Source organism: Electrophorus electricus, chromosome 3 (genome assembly GCF_041902795.1).
Source record: "Electrophorus electricus isolate QZ-2024a chromosome 3, ASM4190279v1, whole genome shotgun sequence".
Classification (NCBI taxonomy): Eukaryota; Metazoa; Chordata; class Actinopteri; order Gymnotiformes; family Gymnotidae; genus Electrophorus; species Electrophorus electricus.
Genome location: NC_137499.1, coordinates 21,944,769 through 21,965,302, shown reverse-complemented (window position 1 = coordinate 21,965,302; position 20,534 = coordinate 21,944,769). Strand labels below are relative to the sequence as shown.

The window sequence follows — 20,534 nt, the reverse complement described above, 5'->3', positions numbered from 1 at the left end:
ACATTCTTGACTGATCATTATAATGTTGATGCAGATTTGCTTAAGGCATTTCTTTGTTATCAGCTAAATGGCACTAATGTTTAAGAATTCTGTTATTCTACAGTATGTTATTAATGTGCATTTTAATTTTTATATAGTGTTATAGATGTTTTTATTGTTTTACAATAATCCTGTTAAACAGAAGCACAAAAATGCAAAAACTATAATACTTTGACATGTCTCACTAAGAAATAAAATAAATGTAAATGTTACTAACATGGGGTATTTAAATGAATGGAACAAAAAAAATGACAGTAAATGTAGCCTCAAACATACAACACAGTCCGTAAAGTATAATTTTGTACTTGGAGATTTGCATGTATGTTACATTCACTTTCTTAAAACAAAAAGCCCACAATTTTAAAATAGAAAAGGGGCTGATGTCAGGAAGAACTGCACTGTGAGGAATCAGTGCATCTTTTAAAAAAATAATCGCAACAGAATTTATAACAATTATAAAGGTTCTTATATACCCTTAAGGAGACAACCCCAGTACAGTATGTAACGTTTTAGCAAGGATGAGGCGAGAGGCAGAAGGCTAATGCAGGAGGCTGTTTAATGAGTGGGGGTAATTAAACATGGTAGGCTAATAAACAGAGACACAGAGAAAACACTGAGGCAGAGTAACACACGAACTAACTACACAAAGAAACCAAGGACGATAACGGCGACGACTCCACGGATGACCAAACTTACCAAAATAACTTATAACATGGGAATCCAAACACAGGGCTTAAATAACCAAGACAATTAAGCTCTAACCAGACACAGGCGAACACAGGAACAGGGAAAACCAAATGAAGGACTGGAATAAAGGAACAGACGAGGGGCGGAGAAAACAAAACAAGGAACAGAACAAGGGAGTAAAGGAAAACAGACACGACAGGGAAACCAAAGAAACAGGGATGCCAGGAGGGTGGCATTTAAATAGTTAATCAAACGTAATATTGACAGTATATCAGCACTGAATGAGCAGATATAGCAAGTTTCTTACTTTTATAAAATGTGCAGCTGTATTATCTACAAAAACAAACCTTGGTACTGGCTGGTGGGATGTCTGCTAACACTTTTCACTTAAGGGTGTGCTTTAGGTACACAGACAGAAATGATCTTTTAGTGCTCTGGTGCTCTTATTTAAGGTCTGACATGCTCCAGGAATCCTCCATTACGTAAACTCTTTTTTCTTTCAGCCCTTCCGTATGTTTCTCACAGGATTTCGGCTTGAGCACAGTGGTCATCGCTGCATGGACAGCCTGCATAAGGCACAATAAAACACCCTCTCCACTGCCCACACACACACACACACAAATCTCACTGTTGGTTGTGTGATACAGATACAGAGCTCTTGATGTAGTACTCACAGTATACCTCCGTTTTAATTTAAGTGATATGGGCTCATCTCTGTATAGAAACAGTAACTGTCAACATTGCAGTGGATATTTATGGTAGGCTAAAAAACAAACAAACAAAAAAAACCACTGGCAAACAGTGCAGTATAGTTTGTGGCATTTAATATTATATATATATATATATATATATATATATATATATATATATATATATATATATATATAAATTGTGGCTTATAACTCAAACAATTACACTCAATTACACTCAATTATTAGATTGAAGATTCACCACCAGAGGCCACTCAAGTAAAGTGAAGGGCCCTGTACTAAGAGTGATTTCACTCAAATTTGATTTTCCAATTTGTAAGTCAATATTCAAACAATATTTAAAACCTCACCCCACACCACCACCCAAAAGACAAAAAATAATACTTCTTACATACCACTAACAGGTTCAACATGCCAGATGTATAAAAAAGACAGTCAGACAAAAGGAAATGTCCAAAAGAGTGCCACTGAAACATAACACAAAAATCTGTAGGTTGGTTCTAGCATGAGAGTGGTCTTTTGACTTCGGCCAACACTAGCCACACCATAACTTCTTTCTCCTTGTATGTTTTAGCTTTAAAACAGCATTAGCTGATACCAAACATAATAAATTCACAAAATGATGTTGAAAGTTTTGTTTAATTAATTCAAGCCGAGTACATATAAGACAAAATTGTTATATCGCTGCGTTTTTGTGATGGCAAACTGTACTATCTTCAGTTACCCAATTTCAAGATGGCTATAATATTTTACTGGATTAAAATATAAGATGCATGCTCCCCCTATACTCTGCACTTCATGCATCATGCAGTCCTCATATGATGACATATGACCTTCGAAAGAAGCTAATTTGCTTATTAAAACATTGCAAATTTTAGTTTGCTATTACATATTTACAAGAAATGTTTTGATTTTTAAAAAAACTTTCATGACTTTTCAGATATTCGACCATTGAGGCTCACTCCAGAGCACCTCACCCTATACCACCCCACTCCTTAAACCAAGAATGGCAGCAAGACCAGACATTCTGTTCACTAACACAACAAGCAACATTAATACTGGCCAAGCACTGTGCACATTTATATTTACAGTGTTTAGCTGACGCTTTTATCCAAAAAGACAATTATGATGGAATACAACTTGAACAACTGAGAGTTAAGGGCCTTGCTCAGGGGTCTGACAGTAGTGATTTGGTGGTAGTGGGGCTTGAATCGGTAACTTTCTGAATAGTAGTCAAATAACATTAAGCACTCAGCTACCACTGCTGTTTTTCTGTTGCTTCTTTGTCAGATCTGGTTTTCTTGATTATACCACATTGATTTCAGTTTCGATTCGTAGAAAATAAGCGTGGCGTGGAAAGTGTCATGTCTTAACTAACCAGAAAATCTCACACTCTCATCGTCCAGGAAGTCTGTGTGCGTGCTGCTCCACGCCCTTCGGCACTCGTGCCACAAGCGTTACACAAAGTACTTATGCATTTTGCATGATTATTTAATACTTTTCTTACATTTTGTGAGGCGGGATGCACAGATGAGCTGTGTTGTAAACACACGGGCGTTTATTAGCACACGTAACAAAACGTAACCAAACACAAAGAATGTTAAACTCGAACACTACTTAGTACGCAATAGCACAACGACACACAGCTTACTTGGGGTCAGACCAATCGGTGGCCGCTCTGCCGGACGCTCTGGATGACACAGACTGGGACATGTTCCGCAGCACTGATGATGTCAGCGAGTTTACGGAGGCAGTAGTAGGGTTCATTGGGAAACTGGTGGACGACACGATTTCAAGAATCACCATCAAGAAGTTTCCCATCCAGAAGCCCTGGGTGGACAAAACCATCCGCGAGGCTCTGAACTCTCGCACTGCTGCCTACAATGCGGGGATCATCAGCGAGAACATGGACGAGTACAAGTCTGCAGCATACGGAGTGCGCAGGGCGGTGAGGGAGGCGAAGCGGCGCTACGGGAGGAAACTAAAGACACAGTTCCAGCAGAGTGGCTCTAGAGCCTTGTGGCAGGGACTACGGACGATCACGGACTACAGGAGCCCACCCTCCGGACTGATGAGTGCGGATGAGTCTCTGGCGAACGAGCTGAATACATTCTTCGCTCGCTTCGAGGCTACATCTAGCAGCGCTAATGCTAGCCGCGCTAATGCTAACAGCGCTAATGCAAATGGTAATGGTACTATCGGCGCAGCCAACGGTGCATGCGCAGAGCCCACCATAGAACAGCGCCCTCTCATCATCACGGAGAGTGACGTGAGGAGAGTGTTTAAAAGGGTGAATACCAGGAAAGCGGTGGGACCAGACGGTATCTGCGGGAGAGTCCTCAAAGCTTGCGCAGATCAGCTAGCCCCGGTATTCATCGACATCTTCAATCTCTCCCTGACGCTCGGTATCGTCCCGTCCAGCTTCAAGCGGTCCACCATCGTCCCCATCCCGTAGAAACCTCGACCCTCCGGCCTCAATGACTACCGCCCTGTTGCCCTCACATCAGTCGTGATGAAGTGCTTTGAAAAGCTAGTCAGAGACTTCATCACATCTTCACTGCCAGCCTCCATGGACCCACTGCAGTTTGCATACCGCCACAACCGCTCCACAGTTACACATCTGCTCCACACCACACTGACCCACCTGGACAAAGGGAAGGGTAATTATGTTAAAATGCTGTTTGTCGACTACAGTTCAGCATTTAACACTATCATCCCCTCCCTACTCACTACTAAGTTGGAGGATCTAGGACTGCATACATCCCTGTGCGACTGGATCTCCAACTTCCTAATAGACAGACCACAATCTGTCATCATCCACCCTCACCCTCAGCACTGGAGCTCCTCAGGGTTGTGTCCTAAGCCCCCTGCTCTACTCACTGTACACCTATGACTGCACAGCCACTTCCAGCTCCACCATCATTGTCAAGTTTGCTGACGACACCGTTGTCATGGGCCTGATCTCGGACAACGATGAGAGGGCCTACCTGGAGGAGATTAAACACCTGGAAAACTGGTGCCAGGAAAATAATCTCCTCCTAAACGTCAGTAAGACAAAAGAGCTGATCGTGGATTGCAGCAAGAAGCAGGAGCGGCACTACTAACCTGTGAGGGTCAGTGGAACCACGGTGGAGAGAGTAGATAGTTTCAGGTACCTTGGTGTTCACATCTCACAGGACCTGTCCTGATCCCGCCATACCAACTCCCTGGCAAAGAAGGCTCGCCAGCGTCTTTACCACCTCAGACGCCTAAGAGACTTCAGACTGCCCTCCAAGGTACTGCGGAACGTCTACACCTGCACTATTGAGAGCATCCTCGTGGGGAACATCACAGTCTGGTTTGGGAATAGAACCAAGCAGGACAGACAAGCACTCCAAAGGGTGGTGCGTTCACGAGAACGCATCACTCACACGGAACTTCCTGACCTGCAGACCATCTACTACAAGCGGTGCCAGACCAAGGCCAGGAGGATTGTGAAGGACCCCACTCATCCCAACAATAGGCTCTTCTCTCTCTTGAGGTCAGGGAAGCGCTTTCGCTCCCTGAAGACCAAGACAGAGAGACTGAAGAGGAGCTTCTTCTCACAGGCCATTCGGGCCCTGAATCAGAGAAACTGATAAACTGTGGGGACCACCACCACCATGTAACATAACTGTAAATATGTTCAATTACCACCATGTAACATAAAAACTGTAAATGTCATTTACAAGATGGAACTGTACATTCTGTACATTGTGTACATACATATATACATAACCATATACATTGTACATTGTGTATATAAACATAATATACATATATTGTACATACATTGTTAATATATTTTTGTACATATATAGAATATATATTTTTCTATGCACCCCTGTTTTCTTTTTCCTCAGTTTGGACAGAGCACTCTCAACCATTTCACTGCGAGTTATACTGTGTATGACTATGTATGTGACAAATAAACGAAACTTGAAACACTGACAAAGACCAACACCTGAGTAGGACTTTATATATACAAAAGGTAACAACAAAAAACAAGGAACAGGTGTGATACAGGGGAGGGGTGTGGCCATGCACACACACACGCAATAGAATCTGATGACACTTTCATGGAGTTTGAATAATGTTCAGTTAAGGCTAAACTACAAAATACCTACATGTAGAGCTGTTACATTGATGCTACATTAATGCTTTTGGCATTGTGTATTTATTTTTTTACCTCAATTTTCTCCCAGTCTTAGTAGTGTCTAGTTCTACCAATTAGCTAACTAAGTCTCCCCCAATCATAACACCACCAAGCCTTCATCTGATACACATGTAACCACCCACTGCATCCTTTCAGCCTGCCACCTGCACATCACTGGATGGCTCAAGGGAGAGAACCAACCACCAGTTCTATTTACACCGACAAGCAGAAACCCAGTTTGGTTGGTGCTGTGTTGGGGGATCCAATTCACCCAGAGAGCAAGGCCAATTACGCTTTCCTGGACGCTCAGCCAGGAATGGGTCTGGAGAACATTATTTACTTTATCATAAAGACCAGGGGTCAAATCTGCGATCACCCAATGAGTGCTTAGACTACAGAGCCACACCTGGTGTTGCATAATCGTCTCACTTTTTTACTGTTTACTGGCATCATTGTTTTTACTCTCTATATGTTAAATATATAAATTTAGGAAAAAGAAGTGTGCTTTTACTTTTTCAGTTGGCTTATACAACACACAAACCAACCAACCAGGGATCCTGATTCACACAGACGGATGACTCCTTTCATTTGACCCAAGTCCGATTCTGAACAATGTCCCTGCCAATCACAGAAATTCTTGCCATTCCTGGGCATCTGTTAGGTAACTGAGTATAGCTACATAATTTGCAGAACCATCACCCTCCTGAGTTGGTATCAACCATAATCAGCCAAAAGCTGAATGACTCTTATTTCCTGCCTTGCCTATAATGATATCCACTTTTGCCTCCTGTGCTCTCTGCTCTGGAGAACACCAACACACAGACACTGAGGAAGAAGTGCTGGCTTGTACTTGGGTTCTGGAGAAGTGCCGAGGTCGGCCATCACTTCATGCCACCTGACCACTGTGCTGCCCACAGAAGACACTGGTGTGAGTGGTAAGGGAGTTTTCAGGCTTCCTCTGCTATGAATCCATTATACACTGCCATGATTCACAGAGTGTAACTGCTTGACCCATTTGCATCTACCCATCTCTGATCCCAAGTCCAATAATATTGAGAGTCATACCTTTTTCTGCATGTTCAGTTGTGGAGTCTTTCTGTTCTCATGTGCTCATGGTGTTATATGAAGTAAGACTGAACAATGATAGTTTTTCTGTTTGCACTGTTCTGTATGCACTGACAGTAAACTTATGGTTGGTTTATTTTTGCAGTGAGCAGCTTTAAACATTTTTATTCATGTATTTTATTTCTTTTTTTAAGATTGGAAAGTTTTATTCATGTATTTTGTTTGTTTTTTTAAGATTGGAAAGTTACAGATCTGTTTTGCTTCAGACACTGATAATATACAAATCTGATCATCAAATAAATATGGATAGGAGACTGCCCTGAAAACTCAGGGGACTGACTTCTAACTATTAGTAACTACAGCAATTATTGAATTATTGTTTTTTTTCACCCATACCACCACCCCCTCCAAAATCTCTGGAGGACCAAAAACTTGATTACATTTATTAATGCCAAAATAAATAAGTGGAGAAAATAAACAAACCAAAATTCCCAAACCCCAAAACAAAACCAAGACATACTAAACTAACAAAGAAATATGTACAGTCATATTTACAATATTTACAGAATTGCCTAATAACATTCATCACATGTAGCCTGTATAAGAGCAAGGCCTAAAGTGGTCATCCACCACTTCATTTGCATATCTCCATTTCATCAGCATTCAGATCCAGTCTGTGAAGAGCCTGCTCAATGTCATCTAGTTCATTGTTGATGTTCTGCCGGGGAAAAATAACTCGTTTTACTGAGCACAGAGGAAAACATTCTTCTACAAGCTTTGCTTCACATCTGACATTTCTTTTCAATGTATCAAAATAAATATAAAACAATTGTACTACAAATATATTTTTAAGCATAGTTCTGATATGCCTTGTGTGGTTCAGTGCTGATATTCTTGACAAACATGGCATACACTTTTCGTGAACCTCTTCCTTTCAGCCCCAGCACTGATTTCTTTTCAGTGAAAGTGCATGTCTGAGGATTTGATTTCTTAAAGATAATGCAAAATCACTACCAACTCATGCTTACCTGGTCCACATCCATCTCAACACTGCTGAGACTCAGCTTCTGGAAAGACTCAATGACCTGGCTGGCATCAACATATGGTGTCTGTGCAAATGGGACAAAAGATGATTCAGAGATGAATCAGATGAAGGTTGTTTTGTAGGAAGCAAACAATTTGCCTGTAGTGCAGGAAGCAACCAGTTTTATCATTATATTTTTGGCACTGGCATCTAAAAGGAGCTGTAGCCAATAACTAAAGAAATGCAAACATTTCTAGATTATCATCCATATTGATAGTTGATGCATGTAGCCATGAAATTGGGTAAATCTGAATCAACGTGCCCAGGTGAGCTGGTCGTTGTAGCTAGAGGGAAACCTACCCACTCCATGTCTTCACTGGCGTCTTTGGTTTCGGTGTGGAATCTCCTCCATGCACTGCCAAGGCAAGCAGAGTCCACCTGAAACGAGACATAGCGGAGGTGAAGTTGTGACCATTCTTCCACTAACTACGTCCTCTCTTTCACTTTTCTAATAAAGAGCTAGCAGTTTAAAACCTATACAGGTAATCCTACTATTGATGTGCCATCCTAAGTAGGTGTTATGCTGTAATTACTTTAAACCAAATTTCTGAGAATAATACTAACTACATCTAATAGATAACTGTCACGGAACGCTCGCCTCCCGCGAGTCACATGGCTTGGCCCGCCACGTGCAGTGGGAGGGTTGTTTTGTTTGTAAACGCACCTGCTCCTTCGTCTTTATGCATATAAACCCTTGTCAAAGTGTGCAGTGTTGGTCATTGTTGATGTAGCGTGTTGATGTAAATGTTCGCGTCGTCACTATAAACTTGTACTTTTCATCATTGTTAAAGGTAGTCGTGTTCATTGTTTCGTAATTTTCGTCATTGTTAAAGGTACTTGTATTCATCGGTTTGTACTTTTCGTCATTTAAAGGTAGTCGTGTTCATCGTTTTGTTCAGTGTTAACCGTTAACTGTTCACGTTTATTGCTCGTGTTATATGTGAGGGCCGTTTTGTGTTATGTCAATAAATGTTCGTCTCTGTCGATGAAGTCTGTGCGCCCTGTTCCATGCCCTTCGGCACTCGGGCCACACCGTTACAATAACAAACAATAATAAATGTGACCACATAATTAATAATTTCATTAATTACAGTATCATAAGCAACATCTTAATTAACTTCTAAGTCAGGCATGAGAGAGAAGAGAAAGATTCCACTTAGCAGTTGTTGGGCTTGGTTTCATTGTGCCATTTCTTTTTAGCATCATTGCTTTCGTGAGTCATACGCCTGGTATGAGTTGTCCTTAGGTTCCGTGCTGAACCTAGCATTTGTGTTCCAGTTTAGTGGAAATTAAGAGAACAGAGGACTGTAGAGAAGAAGAGGTAGAGGGGATGCCCACAAGCCCACTTCAGTCAACCTCGGGTACCGCCACTGGATGGTCATTGTTTGGCAATTGTGACCAATTACGGTTCAGTTTGGTTTAGTTCAGCGAATGCTCAGTGAGTGTGTGGGTGTGGGCAGGGGAGGGGTCAAGCGGAGGAGAGTGGCAAAAGTAATGGTGAGCAGGGAAGTAAGATGGTAAGAAGGAAGAGGAAGCAGGGATTGAAGTTGAGGAGAAAAAGGAGGGGTGGATGACAGAAGGAGAGAAAACAATGGTTAAAACAAACAAAAACATACACAATAATGTATACAATAATTAAACTAATAAAGAATATATTTAGTAAATGTATTATCACAATGATGTTCCCACATTGCCACACACAGCCACACATAAGATGTCCACACATTGCCATTGCTGTCACAAAGCCCCATCACAAAAAAATCATTATATAAAAAGTATAGAAGTATAAAAAGTATTTAAAAAGAAAGAAAAATATAAGATAAAAAGGGCAAAACAAGACAATACAACGTTCTGCATTAAGTTGCTTCTTTTAATATGGTCTTATAATAATTCATCAGTTGTCTTTTTTTTCCACAAAACATATTTAAAGGGTCTTACCTAACTCTTTCTCTGACATTACGTGAGGAAGTTTATAAGTAAATATAGCATCCACAGAGGCTCCGCCCCTTCAAAATGAAAACTTAGACGCCTAACGAAAGATTAGAAGCTCTAAAATGAAACTTATGAAAGACACCGGGAAACTTTAGCTAATGTACAGAAAACACACGTGAACCATGCGATTTACTTTCTCGTCAGAATAACGTGGATTTATACAGATCCCCAACTTACTGCGGCAATTTAGCTAGTTTATTATAGCACTGTGGCAGGCTAGTTAGTACTTGCCTTTCGCCTTGGAAAAATGTCAATTATATATATATATATATATATATATATATATATATATATATATATATATATATATATATATATATATAAGGTGGACTAAGACTGGCAGGCTCATGATACTGAACTGTTTGCAGTTTATTGGTCATTTCAAAAGGCCCTTTTAACGAATGATGGTTGTGGTGGAAATTCAATGAAACGGGGAGTCAGATGTGGATAATAAGTAAAAAAGGTTTTAATAGAAAAGAAAGATTCCACAGAGTGTTGGGCTCACTACCAAGAGAAGCCCCGAGTCATACAGAGCATTGCTTGATATACAATTCTAACTGTATGCCTTGACCAATCACGGACTTCCTGCCTCTTGTTGCTATGGCTTATACACCAATCAGCTTTAAGCGTTGCTTATCTCTTTCAGGCCGGCTGGTAACAATCTGCTTGAGTGTCATCTCTTAATTGCAGGCAATAAAACAATTGCAAGCAATAAAGCAATTGCAGGCAATAAAACGAGACATTTTCCTGCTTATCTGATTTATTGTCTCACTCCCTTAAAGTTCTTTGCTTACATAAACATTTTTCCAAGGGAACAGGATACTGCTGAATGTATGTGAATCACTGAAGCACATAGTATTTCCTTTACATGGTGGAGCTAGACGTGTTTCTGATGACAGTGAAGCGTTAGGAGTCTGTTATAGTACTACTGAACTAGCCCAGTATTTGAGAGAATGTGGGTGGGGTGCGGGGGAACAATTCACTACAGTGGGTCCACTAACAAGCATATTGGAGCACATAAGAGTGGAAAATAACGTTTGGCACATGGTTGCATCTCTGCAGTGTCCAAGATATACAAGCACTTCTTTAGGTCATGTGGCCAGAGCTGAAACACCTGATTCACGTGCTTCCCTGATCAGTGGTGCCCACTAGTGTTGAGCACTATCAGAGCAGTTGTTACAAGTTACAGTGACTACCCATGGCTAGCGTACAAAGAAGAGGGGTAAAGAAAAACAATAAATAAGCTGTTACCCATGTACTGGCTTTTTTCATATAAAGCTACAAGGTAAAGATATCAAGCACAGCGCACATGAAAGAATTCCTTACATTTTAAATATACAGAACAAAAGCGGCTTACAATTATTCTCCATTCTGCAGCACTTCAAGTATTTAATTTGCATTTACATTGAACAAAACCAGACTCGATGAAACTGTAGTCCCAGAATTTTGTGCTAGTTCTGCTCAAAGGGTTGTGGCTTCCAGAACGACAAGGGTGATTTGGTCAAGACTTCACTCAACTACACTCAGAGGAATTGGAGTTCTAGCGTTCTCTGCTGGACGTGAGCAAAGAGCAGAGGGCTCTAGAACTGTATCTGTACTGGGTCTAGTCTTCACTGGGTTCTGAGGATCTGGAGTAGTAGAATCTCCTGACAGTTGTGCACAAGGAGCTCAAATTTCTCGAACTGTGGGTTAGGCTGGGTCTACATGTTCCTTTAGGCTTTATCGTTATGTGCATTTTAGTTTGGAAAACAGTAGTTTAGGCAACACAAGGGTGAGAGGCCAGTCCCAGACAAACACACACAAAGATTCTATGTGCTATGGCCATGCAGAAAGTGAACAGCGTCATTCCAGTTTACTCTGGGCAGAGATGTGCAGAATGGCACAGTGCTGCCACTTAGTGGTTTGGGAGGGTAGCGGCACATATAGAGCTCATCTGGAGATCTTGCTGATGACGCGGATGAGGGAGGCGTTCTCATCTTTCAGACGCTGCTTATCGGCACGCAGGTCAATCAGAACCTTTGCAAAAGGGAGACGGTAAATAGAACAAGAGGAAGACAGTCAAAGGGGAAGGTTTAGTTTGATTGGTGGGACTGACTTAACGAGCAGGGAATTTGTTTATTAAAAATTTTAACTGAAAGTAATTATTTGTTACAGTTCTGAAAGCCATGCAGTACTGCACCTTTTTAAGAGCAGCTACCATATAAACACACTCTACCTTGAGCTCATCCTCCAGCTCTGATGCTTTTCTCTCAAGTGCCTTCTTCTCCTGCAGCACACAAAGAGTTGATCAGACAGCAGATGGTCAGCACGGCAGCATGGCAGACAGAGATCAGCTAGCCTTCTCTAAATCTTTCTGCTGGTTCTGTCTCATGCATTCTTCCTGGCATGGCCCTAATAACAACCCATCACTGTAAGGTCGTAATGGTGGCCGTGTCAAAGCTCCAGCCACTAGAATTTCCACATCATGCATTTATGCCTCGTGCAACGAGACACCCGGGAACGCCTTGTCTGACAAAAAGCGGAAGGAAAGGAAAATCATCTCCCCCTGAGCGAAAGTAAGTGCTAGAGCTAGACCCCAGAAAAGAAAAAGAGATAGAAAGTGGCACACAAATGCAAGTTTCTGGTTCTAACAAGTAAAGCGGAAAAAGAAGGAAATCTAGGGTCAGGGCTAGAAACACAGCAAAGAGCAAACCACACTTACAAATCTCTCCAGCTCCAGTAGAGCAGGGCGCTCACAGCCATTCTCCTGACTCTGAGTGCAGACAGACAGACAGACAGACAGACAGACAGACAGACGTTAGATGATTAGATTACTGTATATACGTTAGTCTTTCCTTCAGACTCACTAAACATGATCTCATTTAAGTTGTTCTAAAAAAACAATCAATGAATCTATTATTTGTAGCATAAAACAAAAAAAGTAGTAGTACATTTGGTCACTGAATATTAAAACCATGCATGGAAATGAACTGATGGGAAGGAAAATTTGTTCCCAGAGAATGAACAAATGATCAGAAAAACACACTACAGTTAATACCCGCTGGAATTCCTTGAATAATAGTGCATTCTAGCATCATCACTTTAATAAGGCTACACACACACCCTTACCTGTCGGAGTCGTTCCAGCTCCACTTTGCTCTCACTGAGCTGCAGCTGTGTTTCCTGGAGCTTCTCCCTCAAAGCAGTGTTCTCCTTCAACACATCCAAATATATCTAGAGAGAGAGAGAGAGAGAGAGTGTGTGTGTGTGTGTGTGTGTGTGTGTGTGTGTGTGTGTGTGTGTGTGTGTGTGTGTATGTGTGTGTGTGTGTGTATGTGTGTGAGAGAGTGAGTGACAGCAGGTGAGGAGGAGGAAGAGAGGGAGGGAGAGAGAAGTTTACATTTAATCCTCCCCTTCTAGAAGAAAGTGAAACAATCTAGCAAAATAGGAAAATTAGGTCCAATTCAGTTGTACCTTCCTAAAGTCCAGTCATGATGGCAATCTGACATCTTCTGCTTGAGGATCCCTATAGAGATGACTGGCAATATCACAGACCAGGACAATTAGTAAAGAGCACTGTTCTGAAAATGAAACTCCAGATTTGACACAGAACTATGAAAATGTGAAAGAGAGAGTGAATAACCTTGAAGTGCCATCTGCTTGTGCAGGCTCATTCACATCCAAGTCTTCAGTCTGAGAGGAGAACAAGCAGAGATCATTTTCATTCCAACTTTAGGACCAGTGTTCCAGTCCATTTACTGGAGGTGCCATTGTAAAATGGGCTAATGGACTTTACTACAGGTTTGATTCTGGAGATGTTCTTCTAGATGTGCTTTGGGCATGTCGTTCTGAATGGGGTCTCTTTCACCATAATATGTTTATGTGTGTGTATGTGTGTTTTAATTCACCTCGCCTATCGTGCCTATTCCAGTGGATCGCCTCTTCCCCTGGCTCTTCTCCGATCCCTCACTCCCAGTTTGCTCTCGATCTCTGATCCTGACACCTTCCCACGTTCCTGGTGTGCAGAAGAGCATTCTAGTACTCAAGCCAGACTCAGGTAATAAGGTGATAAGCTCAAGATATGTTCAGGCACTAACGCTGCACTTAGGAAATTACAAAGATGCTTAAGATTTAAACCTGTACTCAAGAATGAACCCTAGGGTTAGGGATATCGGGGTTCCCATACATTTTAGAAAATAATATTTCAGGACTTTTCAGGAATTTTCCAGGGCACTTTCCATGACCAAGCAAGCAAGATTACATTCATATTTTCATCTTATAAAGTTTCAATAAAAAAAAGAAAGAAAAAAGTAAAGGTTTGGTTACCCTGCGTGATCAGTACTTAGTAACACCCTCTTTGGCAAGTGTCAATGAATCTCTGGATCCCTCAGTCCCTGGGGATGGGGGGGATTTGCTCATTCTACGTTGTGAAAGGCACCTACTTCTGCAAGATTCTGGGGCCGTCTTGCCTGAACTGCTTTTTAAGAAGTTTTTTAGCTCTAGCCACAGTTTTCCCATTTTGTTTCAGTAGGGCTGTGAAGGCCACGAAGAAATCCGTCAGCTTGCTTGTCTTGAGGTAGTCCACTGTGGATACTGACGTGTGTTTTGGATCATTTTCCTATTAATGAAGTCATTCTCTTCAACTCCCACTTTTTTTTGGTAAACTGAAGGTGTGGTGTTCTTAGAGTTTGTTGGCATTTAAATTAATCCACTCTTCCCTCTATGATTGAAATGATCCACCTCCATACCTCTGTTCTTTTCGTGAAATTCTGCACCCTTTTTTCTTCAGACTCAACTTTGTTCATTGCAGGCAAAAACTGTGGCCTGTTTTAACCTCAGAAGTGCACATGACTGAAATCCATCAGGCTTGTTTAGGTGCCATTTTGCCAATGTCTGATGTTGAATTTTGTGCCGATAGCCTGGAAAGGTTTTCTTCTGATGAAGGTGCACCACCGCTCCAGTCTGCTGAATCTTCCCGGAAGGTTTGAGAAAGCTTTGAGAAAGCTCAGTTAAATTTCGGTTTTGATTCGACATTCTAACGATCCTGAAAAACATTTCTCTTCAAACATTTTCTCAGTCTTCCAGACCCCAACTTGACCTCCACCAGTCCTGTTAACTGTTATTTTTAATTACAACATGGACTGAGGAAATGACTGCCTGAAGACAATCTGCCATCTTTTTCTACCCTTCTCCTGCTTTGTGGGCATCAGTTATTTTAATGTTCAGAGTGCTAGACAGCTGCTTAAGAGAGACCATGGCTGCTGGTTGTTGGGACAAAGTCTAAGGAGGAGTCAGAGTAGAGTAGAGCTTGGGGGGGATGGATGTGAGAGGCAGTATGAAGTGAGGATCATTTTTAGAGCTTTATGTAATGGTTTTGTGTGTGGCATGGTCCATCTTTGGATTGCCATCTTTTCATAAAGGCATGAGAAGAGTGGAAAGACAACAGAGAAACCTCCATCAGTAGACGGCCCTGACGCCCCTCGCTAACATACTCTGATCGCCGTGTTTTACAAAATGCTCAGAAATCAGCCATATGACATATTGATTAATCATCGGCACAAACATGCAATCTAAGTGGTTTAATAAACCAGCTTTACAATTTTCCAGGACCTCAAAAATGTCCAAATCTTTGTGTTTTAGAATTTTTTTTTTTGCAATTTTCTCAAATTCCAGGAGTTTCTATGACTGCAAACCTAGCCTCTAAATTTCCAGGTTTTCCAGTATATGTGGGAACCCTGATTATACCCTAAATACGCTAACCAGAGGTATACTTAGAAAGGCTGAAGCTTCTTCACTCAGGATTAAACAGGATTTAAACACTGTGCACTCAAGAATTAGTTTTGGTGGGTTAATAAAGCTACGTTTATAGGACAATGCTGTTCAGGAATGCTGAACACTTTATGGATGTAGCTCTTTACACTTTTTCATCCAAAGGTAAGACAAGGTTGAGGGGGGAGCCCTATAGCAGGACCGTTTTTCGATTTCGTGCTGTACATTTTGCAACAAGCCACAGCGTGCAACACCAGGGGACGTCTTCACGAGTCTCTCTTCAGCTGCGCCAAGATGCTACAGTGTAGTGAAGTTCAGCGTTGTCTCTGCATCCGCACAAAGAGAAGCGATGCATGTCCAACAGCGGCTGCGAACTCTGACGCAATTCCGAGCTCCTGCAATCCAGGGCCATGTGGCTTTGTGTCGAAAGGATTGTGAAGGCTTGCAAAACATCAGTTCCCCGGTGCTCCATGATACTTGACTTTATGCGTAAGTCACTAAGAGCTTGAATTATTGAGCTGAATCGAGAGTGGGGGAGGGGGGGCTTGTGCTGGAAAACACGTGACTGTGCAGCCTGCACTACTTGGTGCATGTTTTAGATGCAAGGCGTGCAGGCCTACAGTTTTGGTTGTGAGCATAGAACTGCTTACCTCTCTCAGCTCTCATTCATTTTATATATAAATAAATGATATTTTTCCAAGGCGAAAGGCAAGTACTAACTAGACTGCCACAGTGGAGACAAAATGTAAATAAAAGATTGATTAAACTTTGAAGCAATGATGCTCAGTCATGAATTACACTCAATTAAGGCCGGATATGTATATTATTTTATGCAGTTGGCTACAGCAAGCAACATATGTAAACCACAATTATCGTTAGCATGGAGTATTCAGTACAAGCATGAACAAATAGCCTGCCATTTCCCAAATGAAAGTAGATGCCCCCTTTCCCCATGCTGCAATCTGGGTATTATTCCAGTAGTCATCTAATTTAAAATCACCTGGATGATATGAATCTTCAAATGTAAACCATCAAAGACAAGTAAGGTGGACTAAGACTGGCAGGCTCATGGTACTGAACTGTTTGCAGTTTATTGGTCATTTCAAAAGGCCCTTGTACCGAATGATGGTGGAGCCAGACGTGTTTCTGATGACAGTGAAGCGTTAGGAGTCTGTTATAGTACTACTGAACTAGCCCAGTATTTTTCAACCAAGCAACATAGATATATTAAAATAGATATGTAGAAAGGCACATATTTTGTCAAAATACAATTTTGGCATGCATTGGCTTAAAAAAAAACCTAAGAACAAAAGCAATAAAAAATGGTGGTAAACTTTCCAAGGCTTTCACCTTATAAAGCGCCTGCTCCTCTGAGAGACCAGGACTCACAGTATAAACATTCCTGTTCCTCTTGGAGAGAAAAATAAAGACCATACCACCATTGGTACAGGACACAGGCCTCATAATACATCACTTACACTCATAAATACTTGTTAAATGAGAAACAGCAATAATGCAAAGGCCTGTTTGGTCCAACACAGTAGCAGTCTGCTCAAATACAGTGTAGATCTGGGCTTGTCCTGAGAGAATGTGGGTGGGGTGCAGGGGAACAATTCACTACAGTGGGTCCACTAACAAGCATGTTGGAGCACATAAGAGTGGAAAATAACGTTTGGCACATGGTTGCATCTCTGCAGTGTCCAAGATATACAAGCACTTCTTTAGGTCATGTGGCCAGAGCTGAAACACCTGATTCACGTGCTTCCCTGATCAGTGGTGCCCACTAGTGTTGAGCACTGTCAGAGCAGTTGTTACAAGTTACAGTGACTACCCATGGCTAGTGTACAAAGAAGAGGGGGAAAGAAAAACAATAAATAAGCTGTTACCCTTGTACTGGCTTTTTTCATATAAAGCTACAAGGTAAAGATATCAAGCCCAGCGCACATGAAAAAATTCTTTACATTTTAAATATACAGAACAAAAGCGCCTTACAATTATTCTCCATTCTGCAGCACTTCAAGTATTTAATTTACATTTACATTGAACAAAACTGGACTCAATGAAACTGTAGTCCCAGAATTTTGTGCTAGTTCTGCTCAAAGGGTTGTGGCTTCCAGAATGACGATGGTGATTTGGTCAAGACTTCACTCAACTACACTCAGAGGAATTGGAGTTCTAGCGTTCTCTGCTGGACGTGAGCAAAGAGCAGAGGGCTCTAGAACTGTATCTGTACTGGGTCTAGTCTTCACTGGGTTCTGAGGATCTGGAGTAGTAGAATTTCCTGACAGTTGTGCGCAAGGAGCTCAAATTTCTCGAACTGTGGGTTAGGCTGGGTCTACACGTTCCTTTAGGCTTTATCGTTATGTGCAGTTTAGTTTGGAAAACAGTAGTTTAGGCAACACAAGGGTGAGAGGCCAGTCCCAGACAAACACACACAAAGATTCTGTGTGCTATGGCCATGCAGAAAGTGAACAGCGTCATTCCAGTTTACTCTGGGCAGAGATGTGCAGAATGGCACAGTGCTGCCACTTAGTGGTTTGGGAGGGTAGCGGCACATATAGGGCTCATCTGGAGAGCTTGCTGATGACACGGATGAGGGCGGCGTTCTCATCTTTCAGACGCTGGTTATCGGCATGCAGGTCAATCAGAACCTTTGCAAAAGGGAGACGGTAAATAGATCAAGAGGAAGACAGTCAAAGGGGAAGGTTTAGGTTGACTGGTGGGACTGACTTAACGAGCAGGGAATTTGTTTATTAACAAATTTAACTGAAAGTAATTATTTGTTACAGTTCTGAAAGCCATGCAGTACTGCACCTTTTTAAGAGCAGCTACCATATAAACACACTCTACCTTGAGCTCATCCTCCAGCTCTGATGCTTTTCTCTCAAGTGCCTTCTTCTCCTGCAGCACACAAAGAGTTGATCAGACAGCAGATGGTCAGCACGGCAGCATGGCAGACAGAGATCAGCTAGCCTTCTCTAAATCTTTCTGCTGGTTCTGTCTCATGCATTCTTCCTGGCATGGCCCTAATAACAACCCATCACTGTAAGGTCGTAATGGTGGCCGTGTCAAAGCTCCAGCCACTAGAATTTCCACATCATGCATTTATGCCTCGTGCAACGAGACACCCGGGAACGCCTTGTCTGACAAAAAGCGGAAGGAAAGGAAAATCATCTCCCCCTGAGCGAAAGTAAGTGCTAGAGCTAGACCCCAGAAAAGAAAAAGAGATAGAAAGTGGCACACAAATGCAAGTTTCTGGTTCTAACAAGTAAAGCGGAAAAAGAAGGAAATCTAGGGTCAGGGCTAGAAACACAGCAAAGAGCAAACCACACTTACAAATCTCTCCAGCTCCAGTAGAGCAGGGCGCTCACAGCCATTCTCCTGACTCTGAGTGCAGACAGACAGACAGACAGACAGACAGATGTTAGATGATTAGATTACTGTATATATGTTAGTCTTTCCTTCAGACTCGCTAAACATGATCTCATTTAAGTTGTTCTAAAAAAACAATCAATGAATCTATTATTTGTAGCATAAAACAGAAAAAGTAGTAGTACATTTGGTCACTGAATTTTAAAACCATGCATGGAAATGAACTGATGGGAAGGAAAATTTGTTCCCAGAGAATGCACAAATGATCAGAAAAACAAACTACAGTTAATACCCGCTGGAATTCCTTGAATAATAGTGCATTCTAGCATCATCACTTTAATAAGGCTACACACACACCCTTACCTGTCGGAGTCGTTCCAGCTCCACTTTGCTCTCACTGAGTTGCAGCTGTGTTTCCTGGAGCTTCTCCCTCAAAGCAGTGTTCTCCTTCAACACATCCAAATATAACTAGAGAGAGAGAGAGAGAGTGTGTGTGTGTGTGTGTGTGTGTGTGTGTGTGTGTGTGTGTGTGTGTGTGTGTGTATGTGTGTGTGTGTGAGAGAGTGAGTGACAGCAGGTGAGGAGGAGGAAGAGAGGGAGGGAGAGAGAAGTTTACATTTAATCCTACCCTTCTAGAAGATAGTTAAACAATCTAGCAAAATAGGAAAATTAGGTCCAATTCAGTTGTACCTTCCTAAAGTCCAGTCATGATGGCAATCTGGCATCTCCTGCTTGAGGATCCCTATAGAGATGACTGGCAATATCACAGACCAGGACAATTAGTAAAGAGCACTGTTCTGAAAATGAAACTCCAGATTTGACACAGAACTATGAAAATGTGAAAGAGAGAGTGAATAACCTTGAAGTGCCATCTGCTTTTGCAGGCTCATTCACATCCAAGTCTTCAGTCTGAGAGGAGAACAAGCAGAGGTCATTTTCATTGCAACTTCAGGAACAGTGTTCCAGTCCATTTACTGGAGGTGCCATTGTAAAATGGGCTAATGGACTTTACTACAGGTTTGATTCTGGAGATGTTCTTCTAGATGTGCTTTGGGTATGTGGTTCTGAATGGGGTCTCCTTCACCATAATATGTTTATGTGTGTTTATGTGTGTGTGTGTGTGTGTGTGTGTGTGTGTGTTTTAACTCACCTCGCCTATCGTGCCTATTCCAGTGGATCGCCTCTTCCCCTGCCTCTTCTCCGATCCCTCTCTCCCAGTTTGCGCTCGCTCTCTGATCCTGACACCTTCCCATGTTCCTGTTCCGCAGAAGAGCATTCTGGTACTCCAGCCAGACTCAGGTAATAAGGCGATAAGCTCAAGATATGTTCAGGCACTAACGCTGTACTTAGGAAATTACAAAGATGCTTAAGATTTAAACCTGTACTCAAGAATGAACCCTAGGGTTAGGGTTATTGGGGTTCCCGTAGATTTTTGAAAATAATATTTCAGGACTTTTCAGGAATTTTCCAGGGCACTTTCCATGACCAAGCAAGCAAGATTACATTTATATTTTCATCTTATAAAGTTTCAATAAAAAAAAGAAAGAAAAAAGTAAAGGTTTGGTTACTCTGCGTGATCCGTACTTAGTAACACCCTCTTTGGCAAGTGTCAATGAATCTCTGGATCCCTCAGTCCCTGGGGATGGGGGGGATTTGCTCATTC

The 20,534-nt window shown here is 41.8% G+C and overlaps 3 long non-coding RNA genes across 3 annotated transcripts; all 3 read right to left on the bottom strand.

Moving 5' to 3' along the window:
- Positions 1-6,855: 6,855 nt before the first annotated feature.
- On the bottom strand, positions 6,856-9,675 carry LOC113578870 (uncharacterized). The gene is made up of 3 exons (XR_004776152.2): positions 8,060-9,675; positions 7,704-7,784; positions 6,856-7,393 (listed from the first exon to the last, which is right to left on the bottom strand). It is a non-coding gene; the product is annotated as an uncharacterized LOC113578870 (long non-coding RNA).
- Positions 9,676-10,195: 520 nt separating this feature from the next.
- On the bottom strand, positions 10,196-12,979 carry LOC118241914 (uncharacterized). Its single transcript, XR_014119891.1, has 4 exons — positions 12,860-12,979; positions 12,453-12,503; positions 11,967-12,017; positions 10,196-11,767 (listed from the first exon to the last, which is right to left on the bottom strand). It is a non-coding gene; the product is annotated as an uncharacterized LOC118241914 (long non-coding RNA).
- Positions 12,980-16,565: 3,586 nt separating this feature from the next.
- On the bottom strand, positions 16,566-19,273 carry LOC118241537 (uncharacterized). Its single transcript, XR_014122657.1, has 4 exons — positions 19,235-19,273; positions 18,836-18,886; positions 18,350-18,400; positions 16,566-18,150 (listed from the first exon to the last, which is right to left on the bottom strand). It is a non-coding gene; the product is annotated as an uncharacterized LOC118241537 (long non-coding RNA).
- Between the last annotated feature and the right edge of the window lie 1,261 nt (positions 19,274-20,534).